The 12018-nt window shown below is 38.5% G+C and overlaps 1 protein-coding gene across 5 annotated transcripts in view; it reads left to right on the top strand.

Annotated features, from left to right (window-relative positions):
* Adgrb3 (adhesion G protein-coupled receptor B3) overlaps window positions 1-12018 on the top strand; it is a 726584-nt gene that overhangs the window by 268054 nt on the left and 446512 nt on the right.

Here is a 12018-nt window from a genome sequence, read left to right as displayed (position 1 = left end):
ATGAAGGCAAATTATTCTCATCGTCACATTCAATACTATATAAAGCGTATTAGAAGGTTTTGCTCCTCTCTAGAATATAATCTGTTACCCATCAATACATCTTTCTCCTTATGTTCCTCAGCCTCTGGTAGCTACTGTTCTGTTTTTAAGATCGGCAAACTTACACACAAAAGGTCAGATGATAGGTGTCTTTTGTGTCTGGCTTACTTCACTTAACCTGAAGATCTCAAACTTGACTCATACTCCAAACTCCCAATCTGTTTTTATGAGCAACATACTCATAGAGCAACATAGAAGGTCATATGATGGGTGTGGTTTTGTGTCTGGCTTATTTCACTTAACCTAATGATCTCGGGTTTGACTCATATTTCATTGGCTTTACTGATGAGCAATATTCCATTGTGCTTGTCCCACACTGGTTTTGTCCATTCCTCACTTGATAGACAGATTGGCTCCATTTCTTAGCTCCTGGCTCTCCTGCCTGGTACTGCTGCAATAGCAGAGACATACTGGTGACTCTTCAAACTACCGGTTGGTGGATCTCATGATAGTTTTAGTCCTATTTTGTCCTTTGAGGAAAATCTACAATACTTCCCATAATGGATATGCTAATTTCTATTCCCTCCAATGGTATAAAAATGAATGTTCTTTTCTTGCCAACATGAGAAGAGCTGTTCCTAATGGACGAAAAGTGTATCTCACTGTGGTTTTCATCTGGCCTTTCCTTATTCTTTTTCTTTATACATCTGTTTGTCTTGTGTTGAAATTATTTAATTAGAATGCTTGCTCTTTTTAAACTTAGGCTGTTTGTCTTTCTGGTATTTAAGGGGTTCCATATATATGTTCTAGGTAATAACTCTCTTAGGTGCAGAGTTTGCAAATATGTTTTGTGCTCAATGGACTTTCTTTTCTTTCTCTTTTTTTTTTTTTTTTTGGTTCTTTTTTTCGGAGCTGGGGACCGAACCCAGGGCCTTGCGCTTCCTAGGCAAGCGCTCTACCACTGAGCTAAATCCCCAACCCCCTCTTTTCTTTCATGACTGGTTATTTTACTGTGTAGGAACTATGGTTTTATGTAAGCTTACTTCCCAAAATTTTGTTTGCTCTTGTTTTTGTCAGTTATGATTTTCAGAAGAATCCCCCTTACATTTTCTTCTAGTAGTTGCATCTTTTACATCAAATTGTTGGTTCCGTTCTAGTTGGGTTTTGAAAATGTCAGAGTCAAGATCCATTCTTCTACCCATGAATATCCAGTTACCCCTTGATAGTTCTCAATAAGGCTATCCTCTAAGCAATCGTTCTTTTAAAATGAAGTTAAAAAACTCTTTGGGCTCCAGGTTCATGGATTTACTCAGACCATCTATGCATTTCTTGTTTGGTTAGCCTTGTGTTTATGCTAATTTCACGCTGTTTTGACTATTGTAGCCATCTAACACATTTTGAAAGCAGAATACAATGATATTTCTTGGCTCGCTTTTTAATCAAGAGTGCTTTGGTGTTTGTGGTTTTAGTGGTCCACTGAAATGTTAAAATTGCTTTTTCTAGTTCTGTGAAAGGTGGCATTGATATTTCTCTATGTGTTTCAGTTGCCTGTTGTAAAAAAAAAAAGAAAAAGCCTGATGAAGGAAACTTTATAAAGGAGGAATGTATTTTGCCTCGAAGTTCACAAGCACAGTAGTTTATCATGATGGGAAAATTCTTAGTTTCCCCAGAAGCTAGAGGCAGCCATGTTACATCCACAGTCAGGAAACGGGACAAGTAATGCTATTGCTCAGCTTGCCTTTGTCTTTGTTTTCAGACTAGGACATAGCCTCATGGTTTTAAATTTAATGTGAGTCTGCTTACCTAGCATAAGCTGATCCAGATAATCTTTCACCAGCATGCCAAGAGATTGCCACTCCCACCCCACCCTCTATGAGTTTAAATCCTACCAACTTGACAACCAAGATTCAGCATCATAGCTCTACCACTTAATTGATTTTATCATACCATAGATCATATTATATCAAGCTAGACTCCCACTCCTTGTGCCCATGCGGATAACTCAAAATGCAAAATGCATACTCAGTTCAATCTTAAAGGTCTCCTTGTCTTTAAATTTTTCAACACTGTTTGCAAGTGCAAAGTCCAACTTTCATTTAAGCCTTAAAAAATCTCTTAATATACACTCCAATAAAATAAGACATGGGGACCAGCAAGATGGTTCAGAAGATAAAAGTGCATACTGCCAAGCCCAGTGACCTCAGTTCTATCCCTAAAACATATATAATGGAAGGAGAGAACTAACTGGTCTAGTGGTCTTATCTCCACACGCTCATACATATGTGGCATATGCATGCCATAAAAACCAGTAAATAAATGTTTAAATTGTAAAATACAAACAGCCTTAATATTTCTGATATCCAAGACAAAAATAAACATTCCATTTCCAAAACAAGAAGAATGGGGCATAGGGAAGTTATTTGACTCTTTAGTTTGCCCCATCAAGGCAAACAGAATTCCTGCAGCTCCATGCATGTCATCTCAGTCTTGTGATAGAATCATGTGGCCTCCTCCAAATGTCTTATGTAGCACCAGTCTTCCATCTCTGCTGACTTAAACACATATCACCTACCTCTTGCGCCAAATACTTCCTCACGTCTGCAGCCTTCATCGGCAGACATCTCACTGTCCTGGTATCTGTGATATCTGAGATTCAGTATTGCATCATGGACTCCATTTTTACAGTTTCATAAAGTGGTCTTTTGGGGCACCCTTAAGGGACTCAATTCTGGCAAAATGTTTGGCCTCTGCATCTCCCTAGATATGTGTACAAGTTATGTAATTCCTTCTGTTTCCCATCCGCCAAGCCCTCAAGACTAGCATCATGCAGACAGTGTACCAAAGCATCCATCGGCTCAGGGTAGGGCATCTCCCTCTTAGATCACAGCTTCACTGGCCTCTCTGTTCTCATCTTGTGTACTTTCCAGTGTGACTGTTTCTTATGAAGAGAAACCCTTCAGCTGCAGTCTCCGTTTAAGTGATCAAGCATTCTCATTAGATGAGGCTTCTGTGGGCGGGATCGAGTCCTCCAGATACCATTCTGTCATCCCAGTGCAAGACACTGTTTCTCTTTCATAACACTAATCTGTTTAACATGTACACATGTCTAGTTCTCTGCACCCCTCTTGTTCAAATTTTCAACTGTTTTCTTATCACCTATCCTTTCACAACTTCATAAATTTCTCATCTTTTCTTCTACCTCCTCCCCTCTCTCACTATATGATAAGATTGGAGCAGTGATCATTAATCATAACACTGCCCAAAAACTAACATTCCTTGAAATTCTCTCACCCAAATAATTAAGTCCATCACCTCTAAATTTAGTCTCTCTAAAGTCCTCTGTGGCCATGGATTAAATACAGCCAGATTCTTTACTCAAATACTCATTCATAACACCTAAGCCAGGTCCTGGTATACCCTTTGCTCCTCTCTTAAACCACATGAGAGGCCTCCGCTGTCCACATTTAGCTTCTCATTCTTTTATTCCAACCTCACACCTGAATAACCCATTGATTCCCTGCTTACTACATTCAAGAACTTGTCTACGCCAAGTTCACTGTGGCAGGGAAATAGTTGATGCCAGGAGCCTAACACCTCTGGTCCTATTGTATCTACAGTCGGAAAGCAGGGAACGACAGTACTAATGCTTAGTGCACCCTTTCCCTTTCACTCAGTCCAGGAATTCTGCCTGTGGAATGGTACTGCCCATATTTAGGTCTTCCCATTGACAATAACATAATCTAGACTGTCTATCACAGACATGCCCGGTTTCCATTGTTGTGTCAAATCCCATCAAGTCGACCCTCTCAATATTAATTATCACAGTAAGGTTTGTGTTGAAACTGTAAATCATTTTGGATGCTGTGAACATTTTGGCAATATTCATCATCCGCAAACTCAGGATGGCTTTTTTTGCTATATGTACTCTTCGATTTCCTTTAGGAGTGCTCTAAAATTTTCATTGCAGAGAACTCTTACCTCTTCCATTCAATTTGTTCCTGGATATTGCCTTGTGGTCTCTATAAATGGCAATGGCTCGTTCAATCTTTTTCAGATATTTTGCTATTGATGTTTAACATCACTGCTGAATTTTCTATGTTGCTTTTGTAAGAAGCATCAATGTTGCAAAGGCCTTTTATTAGGTCTAATTCTTTTTCTGAGAGAATCTTTGGTTTTTATCTTTAGAAGACCTTCCACGAACACTAAGAATTTGACTTATTTGTTCTGAGTATGTGTTTCTTTCTTTTTCTTTCTTTCTTGTCTGGACTTCCAACTCTATGGTAAAAACATGTAGAAAAGGCTAGTTCCCTTGTCTTCTTAAAGATCTAAGAGACAATGTTTTACGTTTCCCCTATCCATTTAGTTCCATTTTAGCTGTTTGCTTATATTGTGTGGCTTTTATTATATTGAGGTACCCTCGTTCTATAATGTTGAGTACCCTCTTTATATTAAGTTGTGACATCATCCTACAGTTTAACATACCCTCTATCTATTATGTTGAAATACCTTCCTCCTATGCTTGATACATTAAGTGCTTCTATCTGACAGGGATGTTGGATTTTGCCAAATGCCTTCTGCTGCTCTTGAGATAGTAGTATAGTTTCTTTCCTTCATTCATTCTCCTGATGTGGGATGCCATGTTTACAGACTCAATTATGCTGATCCGCACTCCATCACAGGAATAGATCCAATTAGAGCATGCTAATTAATTTCAATGTGCTATTATAATTGATTTTCTATATTCTCAAACTATTTTTGCTGAATAATTTTTATCTACATTTGAAAAGGAAAATTAGCCCAAGAGCCTCCTTTGGTGGTGGTGGTGGTGGTGGTGTGTGTGTGTGTGTGTGTGTGTGTGTGTGTGTTTTCTTGCTTTAATAGGGGAGTGATGGCAGATTTGTAGAGTATTTTTATCTTTATCACTTTATCCATTTTTCTGTAGCTATACCAAAACCAAGGTGACTCTTATAAAGGAAAGCATTTAAAGGAGAGCTCATTTACAGTGTCAGAGGTTTAGTCCATTATCATTGTGGTAGGGAACATGGCTGAAAACATGGCACTGGTGGAATAGCTTAGAACTGCATATCCTGAGCTGTAGACAGACAGAGAAAGACTGGGCCTGACATAGGCCCACTGTCAGTGACACAGTTCCCCCAACAAGGCCACAAGAACTCCAATAAGACCACACTTATTCCAACAAGGCACATCTCTCAATCCTTCTAATCCTTTCAAAGAGTTCTACTCCTTGGCGTCTAAGCATTCAAATATATAAGTAAGCTTATTGGTGTGTGCAGGGTGGGGTGCATTTTTATCAAAATTACCACCGTTTTTTAGGAATTCTTTCTTCCGTAATTCCACATAATTATTTGAAAACATTTAGTAATTCTTCAACTGTTTGCTAGAGCTCAGTAGTGACATTTAATTTGGTTTGGCTTGTTTTCACTGTTTGTTTATTCAGAAAGATTTATTATTTATTCATTGTCTTTAGTTTTGATTGTGTTTAGCTTTTCTGTTTCTTGTTACTCATTCTTGATAAGATGTATGTCATATGTTTGTCCACCTCTCTGGGTCAGGCTATGTTGTTGCCATTTATGGTTGTTTACAATATTCTCTAATTTTCCCTTTAATTTCTGAGGTACATTTTGTAATGTCTCCCGTTGCATCGCTTGTTTTATATATTTGGGCCTTGTTTCTACTTAGTGTGGCTTATGGTTAATCTACTTTGTTTCCTTTGCAAATAGCCATTCCTTTGTCTTAATAATCTTCGGCGCTGTTCTCTTCCCTTGCTTGTTTCAGTTCTTTCTGCCAACATATCTCTTATTTCCTTCCTTCTAATAAATCTGGGATTAGTTGGTTCTCCTTTGTTTGCTTCTCCAAGCAGCAGTGCTAAGCTATTTACCTCAGGAATCCAGGCTTTATTTGGTATAGAAGTTATGAGCTTCCTCTTCTTCATCCCTAAGGTGTGTGAGGCATTGCTACACTGTATCTCTATCTTCGGGGGTTTGAGGAATTCTTTTAATTTATTATTGATGTAATCCTTGACCTCCTGTTGCCTTTTCCTTCTGATTGTGATTTCAATCTATTTCAATCTATGGGTGGAGGTATGGCTGCTCCTGCTACTCAGTAACCCAGTGTACTGAGTATCTTATTGTGTCTTTCACTTTTAGCCTCTGGAAACCTTTAGCATTAAGATGAGTTAATTGTAAACAACATGGTATTTAAAAAACTAGTTTTAAACTGTAGAGATACCATTTCTTAAATTTAATTTTAAAATTATTTTAGCTGGTGTGTGTGTGTGTCAGTGTGTGTCTGTCTCTGTGTGTGTATGTGTGTGTGTGTGTGTGTGTGTGTGTGTGTGTGTGTGTGTGTATGTGTACAGGTGTTCTGGAGGCCAGAGCTGTTGAATCCTTCTAGATTGGGAATGTCAGGTGGTGGTAAGCTGCCTGACATAGATCCTGTGAAGCAAAATAGGGCTCTCTCTGTCATTCTGAACTATATACTCATTTCTTCACCTGAGGCATAGTTTGAATCAAAGTTCGCTTAATGCAATAACATCTGTATACTCATCTAAATTCAATATCATAAACACAAGAAGTTCTTTTGCATGCTGTGTATTTCTCATTTGTTTGATAACTGGTCAAAGAGACCAATAAAATAATCTTCTTTGTATCAATATGATTTAGCGAAGCATTAGACTGATTCTTTATTATTGTTTCTGTTATTTCATCTTCCAGAGAATCTCATCTACTGTTTGCCTTTCCTAGACCATAGTAGAGAGCCCTAATTCCTCGTACTCTCATTATTCCTGCCTGGGTAAAATTTGTCTATCACAAAACAACACAATTACTTAAGTTTTAAATAAAGACACATTATTCCATGTGTCTTCTTACCAATTTACTCATAGCTTCATGTCTTCCTTGCTCATATGGCCTTTGGTTTCTTATGATTTCCCGCTCGCATACCTCAGCTGAGTGTCTTCTATACTTTTTGGTTTTGTGATTCATCCATAACTTTCTCTCTTTTCCAAGACACACATTTTCCTGGCCTTAAGAGTTTGCAAGTGTACAGAGTTACAATAACTCTTGCATTGATTTCACATTTTAGTAATTGGGAATCTGCCATTCTTATTTCCCAAAAGACCAGATAGGGAATCTCCATGGTGTTGTTCTACTTACCACAATGTTTTCACAACTTCAAGGTGAAACCCCTCCTCTTTCCATAGTCAGCTAGATAAGATAAGATCATGAGAGCAAAGCTTGGTCAATCATAGTCAGCCACAGTTGTCCCATAATCCAGTAGCACATTACCAGCTACACCATAACTTCTCTGGTACCCTTTAGTTAATAGTGCCCTATTAGCCTTCACTAAGGTTTTAGAGTTTTCTGTTTTACTAACTTACTTACCAGGGAACAATTTTCATCTCAGAATACCAAGATATGAATCAGAGTTTCGCAGAAATAGTTTTATAATAGAACAAAATCATTGATATTTACTGAGATTTCTTGGGTCACAATGACTCTGTCAGATTCATCTTATCTGTCTAAGAAACTCACAGATTTATTGAACTGATTCTAGGGAAGGAGAGACATTGGTCTGCTGCCTTCTATTAGAGCAGGTCAAGTGCTGCTTGTGGGTATTGAAAGAGAATCAATTTCTTTACCACTTGTCTCCCCAGTTAAACTTCAGATAACACAGTTATCCACTTACTTTCTCTAGTACCAATAAAAATGTAATTTTTAAATTAATAGTAGCCCATATATGAATCCATGTCTTTTAACTTTAAATATCCCAGCATTTACCCATGAAAGATAATGTACTCTCTCTATTTGAGATACTTAAAAGTATAAAAGAGAATTTAATTTCTACTTCCCAGAAACTTGTGACCCATTGTTTCCCATTGAGCCCAATAAGATGACCAGCTCCTGGATTAACAAGGAGCAAAGGTTATTAAAAGAGCATAGTAATTAATATTTTTAGGTGTGAGGACATGATGTGAAACTCAAAACAAATAATAGAAAATCTAATAGTATGGTGGTCCCACACTCGGGCACTAAAGAAATCCATGTGTATCTGTGATCTATGCCAGAGTTTCCTCATTCCTCACCTTTCTGCTTCTCTATCAATATAACCAACACACGGAAAGAACACACAACAGAATGTTGTACCAGACTTGTATCGTTTCTTCTTCTTTTTATATGCCATGAGTTACATTATCAAGTCAATTATTTCACAGGAGCTCAGCTAATATTCAATAAAATGAACTTCCAGTTCATGATGTAAAGCAGAAGTAAAAGTCCAAGTTAAAGTGATTTATATATCTTCAATTTGAATTAGGTATTGTGTAACTGAATTTGTAAACAAACCCAGTTGCACCTCAAATATGTGATCAATGGGTGTTTTGACAAAGTTTAACCTCAAAATGTCTCCCAAGTTCCTAATATTATCTCCTCCTTGAACATTATGTAAAACCAAAACTATGTACACTATTAGCAAGCATTGAACAACTTGCATTATGAAGGGATGATATTGATAGGTTTAATTTTTAACTGATTGCAAGACAGCATCTTCTTTGAAGTAAAACATAAGTCAAACTATCCACAGGCACATGCTCTCATTTTCCTGATCTGTTTCCAGAAAGATCTTTTTATGCTTCTTTTTGTTTCTTTTTCTTTATTTCTTTCATTGCATATTTTATTTACATTTTAAATGTTATCCCATGTCCTGGTTTTCCCTCCAGAAACCCTCTATCGCAACCCCCCTACATCTATGAGGATGCTCCCTCACCCACCCACTCACTCACTCCCACCTCCCTGCCCTGACATTCCCCTACATGGGGTATCCAGCCTTCACAGGATCAAGCGCTTATCCTCCCATTGATGCCTGACAAAGCCATCCTCTGCTACATATGCGAATGGGGCCATAGGTCCATTCCTGTGTTCTCTTGGGATGGTGGTTTAGTCTCTGGGAGCTCTGGGGAGTCTGGTTGGTTGATACTGTGTTCTTATGAGGTTGCAAACCCTGTCAGCTATTTTAGTCCTTTCTCCAACTCCTTCACTGGGGACCCTGTTCTCAGTTCAATGGTTGGCTGTGAGCGTCTGCCTCTGTATTTGTAAGGCTCTTGCAGAGCCTCTCAGCACACAACTATACCAGGCTCCTGTCAGAATGCACTTCTTGGCATCTGCAATAGTGTCTGGGTTTGGTGGCTGTATATGGGATGCATCCCCATGTGGGGCAGTCCCTGGATGGCCTTTCCTTCAGTCACTGCTCCACACTTTGTCTCCATATTTCCTCCTGTGAGTATTTTTCTTCCCCCTTCTAAAAAAAGGTCTGAAGCATCCACACTTTGGTCTTCCTTCTTCTTGAGCTTCATGTAGTTTGTGAATTGTACCTTGGGTATTCTGAGCCTTTGAGCTAATATCCGCTTATCAGTGAGTCTATACCATGTGTGTTCTTTTGTGATTGGGTTACCTCACTCAGGATATTTTTCTAGTTCCATCCATTTGATTATGAATTTCATGCAGTCATTGTTTTTAATAGCTGAGTAGTACTCCATTGTGTAGATGTTGCACATTTTCTGTGTCCATTCTTCTGTTGAGGGACATCTGGATTATTTCCAACTTCTGACTATAATAAATAAGGCTGCTATGAACATGTTATGGTTCTTATAGAAACAAAATAATAGTCAGACCAGCTTCTTTTTCATGTCGATTTTTAACTTGTTCATTCTTTTTTAAATCTCTTTGTAGCTGAGTATACTGGTATGTATCTCTCTCTCTCTCTCTGTGTGTGTGTGTGTGTGTGTGTGTGTGTGTGTGTGTGTGTGTGTGTGCCTAAATGTATATAAGTTTCATTGTGCTGTGTTTTGATGTTTTATTGTTATCTTTTGTTTTGATCAAGAATATATAACTGTAACAGTAATGATGAAACATGCTTAAGAATTACCTCAAATCTGAATCTATAAGGATGCCACACACTGCAGTTCTCTCTTGGCTTAATTAAATTGACATCATCTAATTTATCTACACTAGCTTTGTTTTCCAGGTATTGAGTGTTAAGTGTCAACCTATACTGTGCTTTGTCAAATACAATATAAATTACAAGTTATGAATCTAAATGTTTGCAGTCATTCTCGAATTGCTTGGAACAGTAAAGGTTCATAATGGAAAATTTGAGTATTTTTTTTCTTTCAAAAGCAAAAATCTACATTCTGCTTTAAAGCCCAAAACAGAGGCTACATTGATTTATAATGTACTATTCACTCACTAGAATGTTTTGTCTAGTGAGCATACTACATGAGCAGATAAGATTGTATCAGGTACTTTTAACAAAATGAGATGCTAAAATTACATCAACAGGGTAATTAAATTGGCACTTTGTGTGTGTTAAATCTCACCTAGGGTTTATTAAGTACAGCTAGATATCTATTAAAGAACCCTATATAGTAGCTACATGTGAGACTTGAAATTAGGTTGGAATTACCTACTCGTTCTGTCAGTCTTGGTTTGCTTGGAAGGATGTTCACAGCAATATTAGCTTCTGATAGAACATATGGTTGATGCTAACTTCCCTTTTAGGTATAATCGAACTCACTAAGGACCATGGTGTAGTTCTGGACCAAATAGGCCTCCATCTATGAACACATTTATATACTAATTTTCATTTTAATAAGGTGCTTCTAGTTAAACCCTGTGCTTTGTTTTGTAGCACCCGTCAGTCTGTCCCTTTTGTGTAAATTCCTCAAGTCCCACCATTCTATCAATTCCCTCATACAGATAAGATCCTGTGAAACCCCGCAAAACTCATGTACCCTGTGAAGAACATTTTGGCCTTTGACCTTTTGGTTTGTTACATGTGTAGTGCAGTATATTTAAGATAGCTGAGGATGGAACTAAGATGTCTCATCTCTTTCATCAGCACCAGTCACAGATTGGATAACTTATTCTCAAAATCATTTGAGTGGATGAGGAGCTGACCAAACTCTAAGGATGAGTCAAGTGCAGCCATCAGACAAAGATAGCTGGAAGTCATCATATGTTTTCTATGCTTTGATCCCAGAGACTTCCCTTAATTGCTCTGAACACCCCTTCTTGGTAGCTTTCTGTTCTTTCCAACTCTCTGCTATCCCAGCTCAGAGTCTCACCATTGCTTTCCTAATTTGCTTTCCCCAAACTATACCAGCTCTGACCAGAACCTCTTCCCCAAATCTTAGCCCAGTTGTAAAACTGAGTTGCTGTCTTGGACTATCCTCCTCTGCTTCCTCTCTTCCCTGGCATCTCTGAATTCCCCATAAAGCAACTTGCATCCTGTTCTTGGAATGCCCACCTTTCTTCTGTTGAGGACCTCTGCATGTCCTTTTGCAGACAACTCTTACCCTGTTTATTTCCTCATTATTCTCAGTGATTATTTTGAGCATCAGTTTGCAGAGGAAGATATCCTAGTTCCTAGGGATCTATATTTTACAGGATTCTGAATACCCTGTGCATTACACATTACATTATATATGTTTTATTTATTGTGCACATCACTCACTAGTTGATGCTCTGTGTTTGTTTCTCTGACTTGAGATAGGCAGCCCTAGGTATACTGTACTGGGTTGTAAGTTAGACAGACTTAGCCAGGGAGAGGGGTGAGTGGGTGGGTGCAACCCAGGAACAGTTTTGGAAAACTGGTTCAGTTTATTGGGCAGTATGTCCCTGGGGAGTTGAGCAGGGTCTCTGGGGCAAGCTTTGTTTAGCCATGTACAATTGACCAGGAGAGGTGCATAGAAGATAATTCATCCACATACTCAGGGGTAAGGAGGTATTAGTGGGGAAAACATTGTAAGCTCAAAGAATGAGGCCTGAAAACTGTCATGATAGTAAAGTCTTACTGTGGTTATAGTGGGGCAGCCAACTTTCTGGTGCCAGGTTGGGAGAGGAGAGAGAGCCAAAGCCTTCAGTCCTCATCTGAGGTATCTGGGGTTGAAGCTTTCCTCAACCC

Source organism: Rattus norvegicus, chromosome 9 (assembly GCF_021556685.1).
Source record: "Rattus norvegicus strain SHRSP/BbbUtx chromosome 9, alternate assembly SHRSP_T2T, whole genome shotgun sequence".
Classification (NCBI taxonomy): domain Eukaryota; kingdom Metazoa; phylum Chordata; class Mammalia; order Rodentia; family Muridae; genus Rattus; species Rattus norvegicus.
Note: the sequence above shows the minus strand (reverse complement) of the source record. Positions and strands in the feature narration are given on the sequence as shown.